At 44.7% G+C, this 13,278-nt stretch overlaps 1 long non-coding RNA gene across 1 annotated transcript; it reads right to left on the minus strand.

The window, feature by feature from the left end:
• Positions 1-306: 306 nt before the first annotated feature.
• On the minus strand, positions 307-3,596 carry LOC140116893 (uncharacterized). Its single transcript, XR_011852991.1, has 2 exons — positions 3,296-3,596; positions 307-512 (listed from the first exon to the last, which is right to left on the minus strand). It is a non-coding gene; the product is annotated as an uncharacterized lncRNA (long non-coding RNA).
• Positions 3,597-13,278: the final 9,682 nt, after the last annotated feature.

Raw genomic sequence — 13,278 nt, forward strand, 5'->3', positions numbered from 1 at the left:
TCAGGGTTTCCCTCCATAAGTTCCATAGAGTTGAATATCATGTAGATGGTTAATGGTTAATTTCCAGGCTAAAGTCCACTTCCAGAATTTCGCTTCCACTGCTGCCCAGCAACCCAATGAGTATTCAGTATCGGAGGCGACTTTAGACCCCACCACGACGAGGCTCCTTCTATATACACTCCAGTAGGATCCGCACTTACTGGCTTGTAGATAAAGACGGCTTTCATCATGGCGGCTCATAGTCCTCATCCGTTCCACCAATATCCGATGTTTTTCGGTGACCCGGTGCCTCCTCAGGCCACTCCCAGTAGAACGTGGATTCCCATTTTTGAGATTTTTTTTATGAAGCATTTTATTCCATTTTGGCTTTTTTTTTTATCCATAGTCGTCACGTGCAAGTCAGGTTCCTGGACTCAGGATCTTGGTGACGATGTTGAGGATTTTCTGCTTCATGTTGTATCTATCGCCGATCAGGCGCAGCTGCTTCGCCACCTCCGCAACAAGTTCTCTGTCTATCAGGAGGAGAAGAAAAAGCAATTGTTAGTATGACGCTTTATATACCGGAAACATTCTCATTTTGTGCATAAGTGGTGAAGCTTCTGCAATGGTGGCCTTAACTTAAAGGGGTTGTCTGTTTAAAGGCATTGTCTTGATTTTTTTAAAAAACATGGCCGCTTTTTTCCCCCCAAAAAACCAGATCCACACCTGAGTAGTGGGTAGTGTGTGGTAGTGCAACTAAGCCCCATTCAATTCTTTACATCTGAGCTGCAATACCGACACAATCCATGGTCAGGCGCTGTTTGTTGAACAAAGCAGCCATGTTTTTTAACACCTTTAATTGAAAAGTTCCCTTTAACAGTTGTTTCATGATATCATCCCCCATGCACGTGACTGAGGGTGTTGTGATCCCTATTGGTGAGAATAGCCAGTGCTGTACCTGGTCATACTCATCAGTGACATACAGACTATACGAAGAAGAGGAACTAATAGGTGGCTATCATCCCATTAGTAAAGGAGACACATGACCACCTGCCAGAATTGGGACACCTTCCACATCCATACAATAGATGTTTGAGATCCCATCCACCGCTCACAATGCAGCTCCGATCCACACTAGTAAATAAGCTTTAAGTGCAATACCAAGAACAGCCACTATACTAGGCATGGCGCTGTGCTTAGTGAAGAGTGAAGTGGTCTCTAGCTAAATGACATGGGTGCCAGGTGTCATGGGTGCCAGGTGCCATCGAGATCTGATATTGATCACCTCATCCTAAAGATAGATGATCAATTTAAGGAAATCCTGAAATACCCCTTTAAGAGGAACTCCTATCCTATATCAAGCAGGCAGGTAAGTGGTATTTACGCCCTGCACAAGACTGTAGGCGGGTAAGTGGCGTCTACGCCCTGCACGTGGCTCCAAGCAGCCAGGTCTCCTGAGGATAAGTCCTCATCATCAGATCCATGACTCAGTCATCACTCCCAAAATATCTGGGTCACAGCAATTAAAGGCTAAAGTCACTGCCCTAAATACAAGTCAGGTGACCTACATATCCGTTAGGTCCAATGCCCAATCTGTAGCGCCACATACCGTCACTATGACTATAATCTGCTGATTTCGGGGTGTTTCTGGGTGGTGATACTGCGATACTTTACCCATCAGCCTATATGTCATATATCACCATTACTTCGCATCCTCCAAATTTTATTGTATTCTGGACTGATCTAGTTTTCCGAACTTTGTTTTTTATTCAGGGAACCCCCAGGCACTACTAAGGAATCTCAACTATTTAGACATTGTCCTCATCTGCACTGATGAGGAGCAAGAACCCAGAAACAGCCCTGTATACAGAATAGTCTTTGGTGTGGCTTCCCCTATAGAGCTATGCATAGGGCACCTCATATAGCCAGTCAATGCCCCGCTCTGTACTGATGAGGGTATTACCCAGGGTCCATCTGCTATGGCGGGCCCAGGTTCTAATCAAATACTGGACCTAAGAGGAACAGGCAACTCACTTTGGAGGTTCCAGGAGTCTATTTCGTTGGGGATGATGAAGGGTGAGCCCCAGAATAAATTTTATTTGATGGGACCCCAGTCCGACGCTGCCTTTACCCCTAAAGCTATGCCTAAGGCATCTCTTCTAGCCAGTCAGTCCTACTCTGTGCTGATGAGGAGTAATGACACAGATACAATCCTCTTTACATAAAAATCTCTGTTTTGGCTTCCCCCACCAAGCCGTGCCTAAGGCATCTCATATAGCCAGTCAGTGCCCTGGTCTGTAATGATGAAGGTGCCCCTTTACCCACAGAGCTATCTAATCTAGCCAGATAGGTTCCTACTCTGTACTGATGAGGGGCAATATCCCAGAAACAGTGTGATATACAAAAAGGTCTCTGTTGTGGCTCCCCAAAGGAGCTTTGCCCAATGTGACTAAAGCCAGTGTCCTTTGCCGTACTGATGAGAGGCAAAAATCCTGAAACAGTCTATGCTTATAACTAATATGTTTTACATTTTAAGCAGTAACATGTCAGATCTAGTTTTAAGAACTTTGTTGGTCACCCTAAGAGCTGTACCTAAGGCATCCCATCCAGCCAGTGCCCTCTGAACCCTAAAACAGTCCTGTATATACAAATATCTCTGTATCATATAAGATACTCTGTGTATATTCTGTACGGGGACCTTGTATGGTATTTGCTTGGACCTTAGTCTTGATGCGGGGAGGGAATGACAGTGGCTTTCCCTGTAGACAAAGCGCAATAACAGCACAATAAAAAGTTCAAAATCTTTCTTTCTAAACTTCTCATTTTCTTCTGATTGTCTGATAGATCTCTGCTAGCTGTCAGTGAACGGAAAACTCCTTGTATTCCTACAATAGTCTCTTAACTAGAAAAATCTGTTATAATGGATACATTGTACATTGTAACAAACGATCATTCTATCAGCGAGCTGAGTTCTTATCATAAGTTTGGGTGTTTGTTTGTACTATACATTGATTATTCTGTATATTCATAAATCTTTGTACCTCTAAACTCTAGCGGGAACAAAACTAGGTCAGTATTACAAGCGGCTCAGTACAAAGTCTACAGTATAGTGAAGACCAACAGAATAAGCGCAGTGATAATAATAATACGTTATCAGCAACAAACAAACCTAAAATATTATTTTAACCTATGGAGTTATTATAAGACAGACTCAGCTCTGCTACATCTGTAAATCAGCTACACACAACTTAAAGATGACGGTTAAACTTAGGACTCCATATACACCACAATACGCTGTATATAGGGGGCACATTACCTGCGGGGGGCAGCTTCTTCCAGGAGGGTCTCCCGGGCTTCATGCTTGCTTTAGGTGACGTGGGAATGTTGGCGGAGCAGATAACACAGAGCACAGGGAGCAGTACAAGGCTTGTGATGAGAGCCGCTGCACACACAACACTTCTCCTCTGCATCAAGGGCTGGAGTGTGCGACTTATAGAGGGAGGAGGAGATTATCTGCAGCTTCCTCCTCCCAGAGGGTAATTCCAGGGCTGAAGATGAGGAAGTAGAAGTCCCCAGTGACACGTCCAGGCCCATCACCTCCTCCTCCTACTACCACATTACACCTCCAGCGTGGCCACAGACACCAGGGCAGGAAGTGTACTACTGTCTCTTCTTCCCCGTTTCCAGATAATGTTTATGTTTTCTTTTGTGTTACATTTTTGTTTCCTTTTTCCTGTTTAGTGGATACAGTTTCTATTCTGTTTCAATTTTTCTTTACTGAAGTTTTAACAAGTTATCAAGACAAAGTAAAATAATCTTGTTCCATCCAGTAGTAATATCTATCTATCTATCTATCTATCTATCTATCTATCTATCTATCTATCTATCTATCTATCTCCTATCTATCTATCTATCTATCTATCTCATATCTATCTATCTCATATCTATCTATCTATCTATCTATCTATCTATCTAATATCTATCTATCTATCTATCTATCTATCTATCTATCTCATATCTATCTATCTATCTATCTATCTATCTATCTCCTATCTATCTATCTATCTATCTATCTATCTATCTATCTCATATCTATCTATCTATCTCATATCTATCTATCTATCTATATCATATCTATCTATCTATCTATCTATCTATCTATCTATCTCATATCTATCTATCTATCTATCTATCTATCTCATATCTATCTATCTATCTATCTATCTATCTATCTATCTATCTATCTATCTCATATCTATCTATCTCCTATCTATCTATCCCATATCTATCTATCTCCTATCTATCTATCTATCTATCTATCTATCTATCTATCTATCTCCTATCTATATCATATCTATCTATCTCATATCTATCTATCTATCTATCTATCTATCTATCTATCTATCTATCTATCTATCTGCATGTGATATCACTCCCGCCTTACTCCAGAACACTGGTGATTGTCTCTCTGCTGTCTCTAACATCCTCTCTCTTCTTGAAACTTAATCTTTCAAGACTGAACTTCTTATCTTTCCACCATCTACTAACCGACCCTCTCCATCCCGGTCTGTGGGATCACTATAGCACCGGGGCAGCAGGCCCGCTGTCTTGGGGTTGTGCTGGACTCTGACCTCTCCTTTTCACCATCTCCAGAATCCGACCATTTCTGACAATTGAAACTTCTAAAATGCTAATTGTTGCACTTATTCACTCTCGACTAGACTACTGTAACTCCCTACTAATCGGTCCAACACTTGCTAAACTCTCTCCTCTTCAATCTATTCTTAATGCAGCAGCTTTAAGCTCTTGTGATCAGGGCCCTCACTCCTATTGTTCCATATGACTGTTATTACTCTGTAATGTAATATATTTGTATATGTCTCCTATGATTTACGGAATTTGATGGCGCTATATAAATAAAGATCGTTATTATTATTATTCTAGGGGAAGGCTGGCTATATACTGGGGGAAGGAGTCTCTGGCTATATACTGGGGGCAGGGGCTGCTGGATATATATTGGGGGGTCATGGGCTGATTGGCTATATACTGGGGCTCGCTATATGCTCGGAGCTGGCTGGCTATATACTGGGGGCAGGGGCCTGGCTATATACTGAAGGCGGCTGGGTGGTTATATACTGGGATATGGGCTGGCTATATACCGGGGGAGGAAAATGGCTGACTATATACTAGGGGGTATGGGCTGGCTATATACTGGGGGTAGAGGGCTGGCTAGCTATATACTAGAGGCCATAGGTTGGCTATATACTGGGGCAGTGGACTGGCTGTACACTGGAGGCAGGGGGCAGAATAGCTATATACTGGGGGAAGTCTGGCTACATACTGTGGGGCTGGCTATATACTGTGGGGCTGGCTATATACTGAAGGCAGGGGGCTGAATAGCTTTATACTGGGGTAGGCTGGCTATATACTGGGGGCTGGAGGCTAACTGGCTATATACAAGAGCAGGAGGCTGTCTATATACTGAGGGGAAGGGCTTGCTATAGATTGGATGCAAGGTGCTGGCTATATACTGGAGGCAGGGGGCTGGATGTCTATATACTGGGGGTGGCAGGGATCTAGCTGGTTATTTACTGGGGGCATTGGCTGGCTGGCTATATACTGGGGCAGAGGGCTGGCTATTTACTGGGGACATGGGCTGGCTTTATATTGGGGGGAGGAGGTTGGCTAAATACTTGGGGGCAGGGGGCTGGCTATAAAATGAGGGAAAGGGGGCTGGCTGGCTGGCTATATACTTGGGGCCGGCTGGCTATATACTGGGGGGCAGGAGCTGCTGATTATATACTGGGGGCAGGAGGCTGGCTATATACTTGGGGGCAGGCTAGGTATAGACTGGATGCAGGGGGCTGGCTATATACTGGGGGGCAAGGAGCCGGATGTCTATATACTGGGGCAGGGGTCTGGCTAGCTTTGTATGGGGGCAGTCAGGCTACATACTGGGGGGCATGCAGCTGGATAAATATAAACCGGGGGGCAAAGGGCTGGCTAGCTATATACTGGGGGAGCAGGCAGGCTACATACTGGGGGGCATGGGGCTGGATATATATATATAAGGGGGGCAGGGGGCTGGGGGGGCTATATACTGGAGGCAGGGGACTGGCCATATACTAGGAGATAAGGGGGCTGGCTAGCTATACTGGGGGACAGAGAATTTGGTGGAGCAGCTTTTAGCAGCTCTAAGTGTGCGCCAGAAACTGCGCCAAAAAAAGCGTTGGGGATCTAGAAGCGCAAGAAAAGTATTGGGATTTCAAAGCTGCGGCTAAAATGTGCGCCTGAAAAAAAATGGCGGAAAGTCAATACCGAATCCCCCCATTTCCGTTGTCATTGTACATCCCAACGTCCTATCGCATATCACGGGTAACAATGTAAAATAAGCAGCTCATTTCCTCCATAGGAATGAATTTTTTGGAGCATTTTTGGAAACTCTAATGTGGTGAATGACAGGCACCCCCTGCGCAGAGGATGTCATTGTCCCTCACATGCTGGGGAGGATTTTCCTTCGTGTACGTTATCTGTGATATGCGCTGACGTTCCCTGACGGCTGCAGACGTCAGGGGTCTCGGCTTTCAAAAATATGTTTTACAACAAAGGATCAGGTTTCAGATTCTCCAGTGTATAAGGAAGTAGGAGGAGGGAGACATTGCACATAGCAGGTCCTTACACACTACACCGGGGGCGGGAATTTAGTTTTCCCAGGAGGCCACGTGAGAAATAGGAAAGGTTTTATAGGGCTAATATACTTAACTCAGTTCTACTCTATACCTAATGTCCACTCCATTAGGCCCACATTCATAATGCCCTGTCTCTTTATGCCCCTTTTATAGTGTCCCGTCTCATTATATCGCTTTATAGCACCCCATTTCATTGTATCTGCTTTATAGTGTCCCCTCTCTTTCCTTCTGAATAGAAAGAGGGGAGAAGCTGTGGCGAGAGGTTATCTCCCCGGATAGCGGAGCTAACAGCCTAATCCTCCTCTGATATCTTCATTAAGGAAGGGGGGCATAAAACAGTGTGGGGGCTACTATGAGGGGGTGCTGGAATCAAGACAAGAAAACTTGTATCTGACTAAAGATTTTTAGGATTGTATCAGTGCAAGAATGGGGGCTAGTTGTACATGTGCAGGGGGGGGGGGAGTATGCAGATGTATGGGGGTGGGACTGGCTGTGGATTGGGGGTTAGCTGGGGTCACCACATGGCCAGGGTCTGATCATTTTTTTGACTAACCCCATTAGAGGAAGATATTTTTATGTGGGTGCGAGTACCAGATTAAGGGACCCGAAGGATTTGGACTGAGGGAGTGGGGAAGAGGATTAGGGCCCAGTTGTACAGAGAAAAATCTATCACCAGGTTTTACCCCAATAACCTACCGCCCCTCTCGGGTATGACATTTTACTTCCGCTGTATGATACCTGAGGGCAAGTCTAAAGACTCCTGCCCAGAACTGCAGCTTCCACTATTGGACACAGTTCCCCCTACATAAACCCAGCTGCATCTTCTACCAGGCTGAGAGTAACCTTCCTGCCGTCCGGCTCTCCATGACTTTTCCAGCTTGCGGAATCTACTGCTGTTACGTTTGGCCATCACCTACTGTTCAATAAAGAACTGTAAGTTAATTTGCACAACGTTGCCTCCATCTGATCCCTGGATATGGCTGTCACCACAACGGGCTTCCCCATCCATTACCCAGGGACTTATCTTACGGACACTCAGGGGTTGCCCCAGGGAGAACCAGTACATCAGCCTCTCCCTCCGTATTTCTTGCCAACACCACCTGCTGGAGAGCTGCCAGACCATAGGACAGCCCTCCGGTCCCCCATACCAAGCACCGTGACCACAGCGCGTCCTAGGCCGCAACCGCCAGCCACTCAGGTATTCTGGGCCCCGGCTGCCTCCAGGCCCCAAGAAAAGGCTAGGCCCCGGTGGGGGGTGTGGCAGATCTCGTCTTTCAGATCCAAGATAAAGCTACAGCGACAGATCCAGAGATACAGACAGCTAAAGACATAGGCGCTCATTTACTAATGGTCTGAACGCCGCACTTTCGTCGGGTTTCCCGAATATTTCCGTTTTGCTCGTCTCATCTTTAACCCCTTAACCACCTGGCCCTTTTTAATTTTTTTCACTTCCATTTTTCACTCTCCACCTTCAAAAATCTATAACTCTTTTATTTTTCCATGTAAAGAGCTGTGTGACGACTTATTTTCTGCGTAACAAATTGCACTTCATAGTGATGGTATTTAATATTCCATGCCATGTACTGGGAAGCGGGAAGAAATTCCAAATACAGTGAAAATGGTGAAAAAACACATTTGCGCCATTTTCTTGTGGGCTTGGATATTACGTCTTTCACTGAGCGCCCCAAATGACATGTCTACTTTATTCTTTGAGTCAATATGATTACGGGGATAACAAATTTGTATAGGTTTTATAATGTTTTCATACATTTACAAAAATTAAAACCTCCTGTACAAATTTTTTTGGGGGGATTTTGTCATCTTCTGGCGCTAATAACTTTTTTATACTTTGGTGTACGGAGCTGTGGGTAGTGTCATTTTTTGCGATTTTTGATGTCTTTTCAATGCTGCCATTTTTAGTACTGTGCGACCTTTCAATCACTTTTGATAGAATTTTAATATTTTTTAAAATGGCAAAAAAGCAACATTTTCGACTTTGGGCGCTATTTTCCGTTACGGGGTTAAGCGCAGTGAAAAAAAGTGATTATATTTTAAAACGTTATTATAGTTTAGATCGGGCATTTTCGGACGCGGCGATACCTAATGTGTTTATGATTTTTACTGTATATTTATATTAGTTCTAGGGAAAGGGGGGTGATTTTGAATTTTTTTTTTAATTATATTTTTTTTTAAACTTTTTTTTTATTTTTACTATTTTTCGGACTCCCGGCCAGCCGACAACATAGCACCTGCAATCGGTGCTGGCACCAATCGCAGATGTTACCGGTAAGTCTTTGCCGCAATATGAAGCAAAGACTTACCGGCTATGGAGAGGGCTCAGCCCATGAGCCCTCTCCATGCACCGGGACCTGTAGTAGTACGGCGCGCGTCGGTAAGGTGTTAATATGACACCAGCAGTGTGTTTCTAGGTGCTATAGAACAGAAGAAAGGGGAGTCTGAAGTGACTTTATGCCTGCGACCTCTAAACCTGACTCATCTCATGTGAGAAGGTGAGAAGAGTCTTTTTTGCCTGACTTTGGAGTTTTTTTTTATAGGTAAACGGACAAGTTTTTACATAAAAAATGGAATTTTAGAAAGGATATGTCATCCCCTACCTGAGGGGCCTTGTAGTTTTGTGGGGTAAAACCTGGTAATGCCCCTTACCTCAGTATACTATTTCCCCAACACTTAAAGTAAATCTCCCATCACAATCCATCCTGATAAACCAGGGACATTACTCATAGATCCAGGCACCGGGACTGTGGTATCTGCTTATATTTGTCATCCATGGCCTCCTTCCTACTAAAATCAACTTTTACAATTATGCTGATGTGCGTTGGGGCTTTTATCGTGGTTTCTGTGCCAGTTTTCTGATATACAAAGCATGAAAAACTTGACAATTCCAGCTGCAGTTGCAATTTTTCAAGGGTTTTGCCGGAATTTTAACCACTTTTTAAATTTACTTTAGCCTGAACCAGGACCTGGTGTAGATGTAATTCCGATGGATGACTGCTGTATCAGATTTACAAGTAAATCCACCATGTTTTACCACGACCCTGGGATTATTATGTCTGGTGCACAATGCACCGGTTTTACTCATTCCCCCCACTAGGGCACATTTACTTACCCGTCCCGTCGCGATCCCTGAGGTGCGTTGTCCAACGAGTATTTGGAGCTGCCGCGATTCACTAAGATTGTGCACCCGATGTCCTGCATGTGTCGCTTCCCCGCTCAGGTCCCAGGAGTTCACCTTCTTCTTCCTGGTGCATGTAAGTGCATTGTCCGTGTATGATGCGCTGTGCGGGGAGTCACTAAGATCGAGCGCCCGATATCCTGCATGTGTCGCTTCCCCGCTTAGGTCCCCGGAGTTCACCTTCTTCTTCCTGGTGCATGTAAGTGCATTGTCCGTGTATAATGCGCTGTGCAGGGAGTCACTATGATCGTGCCCCGATATCCTGCATGTGTCACTTCCCCGCTCAGGTCCCCGGAGTTCACCTTCTTCTTCCTGGTGCATGTAAGTGCATTGTCCGTGTATAATGCGCTGTGCGGGGAGTCACTAAGATCCTGCCCCCGATATCCTGCATGTGTCACTTCCCCGCTCAGGTCCCCAGGAGTTCACCTTCTTCTTCCTGGTGCATGTAAGTGCATTGTCTTGCGACACAATTTGAATTTTAAATCCCGCGGTCAGTTCGAATCAGTTGGGTTGTCCGACGGCACCGCCCCCGATTTGGTGTTGGATTCTGTGCACCTGTTCCCACCGTATCTTTCATTAATAATTTAGGAGGTGGGGGGGGGGGGGGGGGGGTGCACATACTTTTGCATTGATTGTGTTAGACACCCTTTACACATAAGGTCCCTTGATTCGGCCTAAAAAACGGAGTGGGGCTTATATGTCCCAAGAAATGGTCAAACGTAAAAGAAAGTAAGGGCACACACTGACACGACACCGCAGCTGTTGTCAGTTTTCATTTTCTCAGAAATCCTTCTGCTTCTTCTACAAAGTTATTCACGTGATTTCACAGAATCCGTCGCCTTCACCTGGTGAGTGCAGAGCATCATACACTGATATACCATGGGTGGGACTTTCACTTTCTATGTCCCTGTGGCTTAACCCTTTAAAGTACAGTACAGTTTCCCATGTTTGGCTCATATTAAACAGACTCTGCCCTCTGGTGGACAACTTTATTATCGCATCAGAATGCACAAAATAATTTAAAAAAAACATGAAAACAGATTATAATAATTCATAATAATTCTTTATTTATACAGCGCACACAGATTATGTCAAAGGGGATTGAGGTTTTTAAAAAAACACATAGTAATACTCATTAAATTCAGGATACACATTTTTTTTAATAGAATACAATATGATCATATCAATGAATGAATGAAAAAAACAAAACCAAAAACTCGTTTGAAACATTTTGCTATGAATTAGTTTTTTTTATTGCTGTCCTGTTGAGTTTCTGTGAGGCTGACCTCGCCCCCTGGTGGCCACCTTCAGTACTGCGGTATAATTCACAAGGCTCCTTCTAAGGTCTGATGACTACTTCATTGATATAATTGGCTGTAAGTTTATGATTGTGATTCACCATAGTTCCCAATTTTACCAAGTAGGGATAAGAATGAAGGCGCCATAGGGAGGGATCATAAATGTGGGGGTTTAGCTCAGGGCCCTGGCTGGGCCGGTCAGGAATGGTCACAGAGATGTTCTGTTCTGAAGCCTCTGCTGTGTTATTTTAGCTGTGTGCTTAGAGCAGGGCCGGATAAAAGAGTGGGCACCTGTGGTGTACGCCCCTGGGCCCTCACCACTTTGCCCTTAAAAGGGCCCGCCACCAAGTGTGTGCGATCCACATGGCTGCCTAAATTGCCCACTATGTTTCCAGATCTGTGTAAGGCACAATACGTGCCCTCCCCTGCCATAGCCCATGGAGCGCACAGGACATTGGCGCCCACATGCAGCACAGTGCGCAGACAACGGTGAGGGGGGTGAGTACAATGTTATTATTTTATTTTGGGTTATATATAGATATTGCTCTGGGCAGAGGGCAGGAGTTTGTATGTTCTGCGGAGGGGCAGGTTTTCATGGAAGGGGGGGGGGGTGTATAGATTTATTACTTGGGAGTGAGGCCGCTGTATTTAGATGTATTATAAATGTATATAAACGTATTACTGGGGGGTTGGCGGTTGTTTATAGATGTATTACCGGAGGGTAGGCGGCTGTATATAAATGTATTACTGGGGGGGCTGGCGGCTGTATATAGATGTATTACTGAGGGGGTTGTTGGCTGTATATAGATGTATTACTGGGGGGGTTGGCGGCTTTATATAGATGTATTACTGGGGGGGTTGGCGGCTGTATATAGATGTATTACTGGGGGGGTTGGTGGCTGTATATAGATGTATTACTGGGGGGGTTGGTGGCTGTATATAGATGTATTACTGGGGGGTTGGCGGCTGTATATAGATGTATTACTGGGGGGTTGGCGGCTGTATATAGATGTATTACTGGGGGGTTGGCGGCTGTATATAAATGTATTACTGGGGGGTTCGCGGTTGTATATAGATGTGTTACTAGGGGTTTGGCTGCTGTATATAGATGTATTACTGGGGGGCAAGGCGGCTGTATATAGATGTGTTACTAGGGGTTTGGCTGCTGTATATAGATGTATATGTAGCTATGTGTCTATATAGATGTATCACTGGGTGGTTGGCAGCTGTATATAGATGTATCACTGGCGGGTTGGTGGTTGTATATAGATGTATCACTGGGGGGTTGGCGGCTGTATATAGATGTATTACTGGCGGGTTGGTGGTTGTATATAGATGTATTCCAGGGGGTTGGCGGCTGTATATAGATGTATTCCAGGGGGTTGGCGGCTGTATATAGATGTATTACTGGGGGGTTCGCGGTTGTATATAGATGTATTACTGGGGGGTTGGCGGCTGTATATAAATGTATTACTGGGGGGTTCGCGGTTGTATATAAATGTATTACTGGGTGGTTCGCGGTTGTATATAGATGTATTACTTTGGTGCGAGGTGGTTGTATATAGATGTATTACTTTGGTGCGAGGTGGTTGTATATAGATGTATTGCTGCACAATAGGCGGCTGTTTATAGATGTGATACTAGGGGTTAGGTGGCTGTATATAGATGTATTACTGGGGTATGAGGCAGGTGTACATATATATATATATATCAATGGAGGGAATGGGGGTTTTATATAGACGTATTACTGGGGGGTTGGCGGCTGTATATAGATGTATTATTGGGGGGTTGGCGGCTGTATATAGATGTATTACAGGGGGTTAGCGGCTGTATATAGATGTATTACAGGGGGTTAGCGGCTGTATGTAGATGTATTACGGGGGGGTTGGCGGCTGTATGTAGATTTATTACTGAGGTGTGAGGCGGCTGTATGTAGAGGTATTACTGTGAGGTTGGCGGCTGTATATAGATGTATTCCTGGGGGTTGGCGGTTGTATATAGATGTATTACTGAGGTGTGAGGCGGCTGTATATAGATGTATTACTGGAGGGTCTAGCAGCTGTAACCTTACTGGGGAGGTTGGTGGCTGTATATAGATGTATTACTGCATTAAATGTGT

Source organism: Engystomops pustulosus, chromosome 1 (assembly GCF_040894005.1).
Source record: "Engystomops pustulosus chromosome 1, aEngPut4.maternal, whole genome shotgun sequence".
Classification (NCBI taxonomy): domain Eukaryota; kingdom Metazoa; phylum Chordata; class Amphibia; order Anura; family Leptodactylidae; genus Engystomops; species Engystomops pustulosus.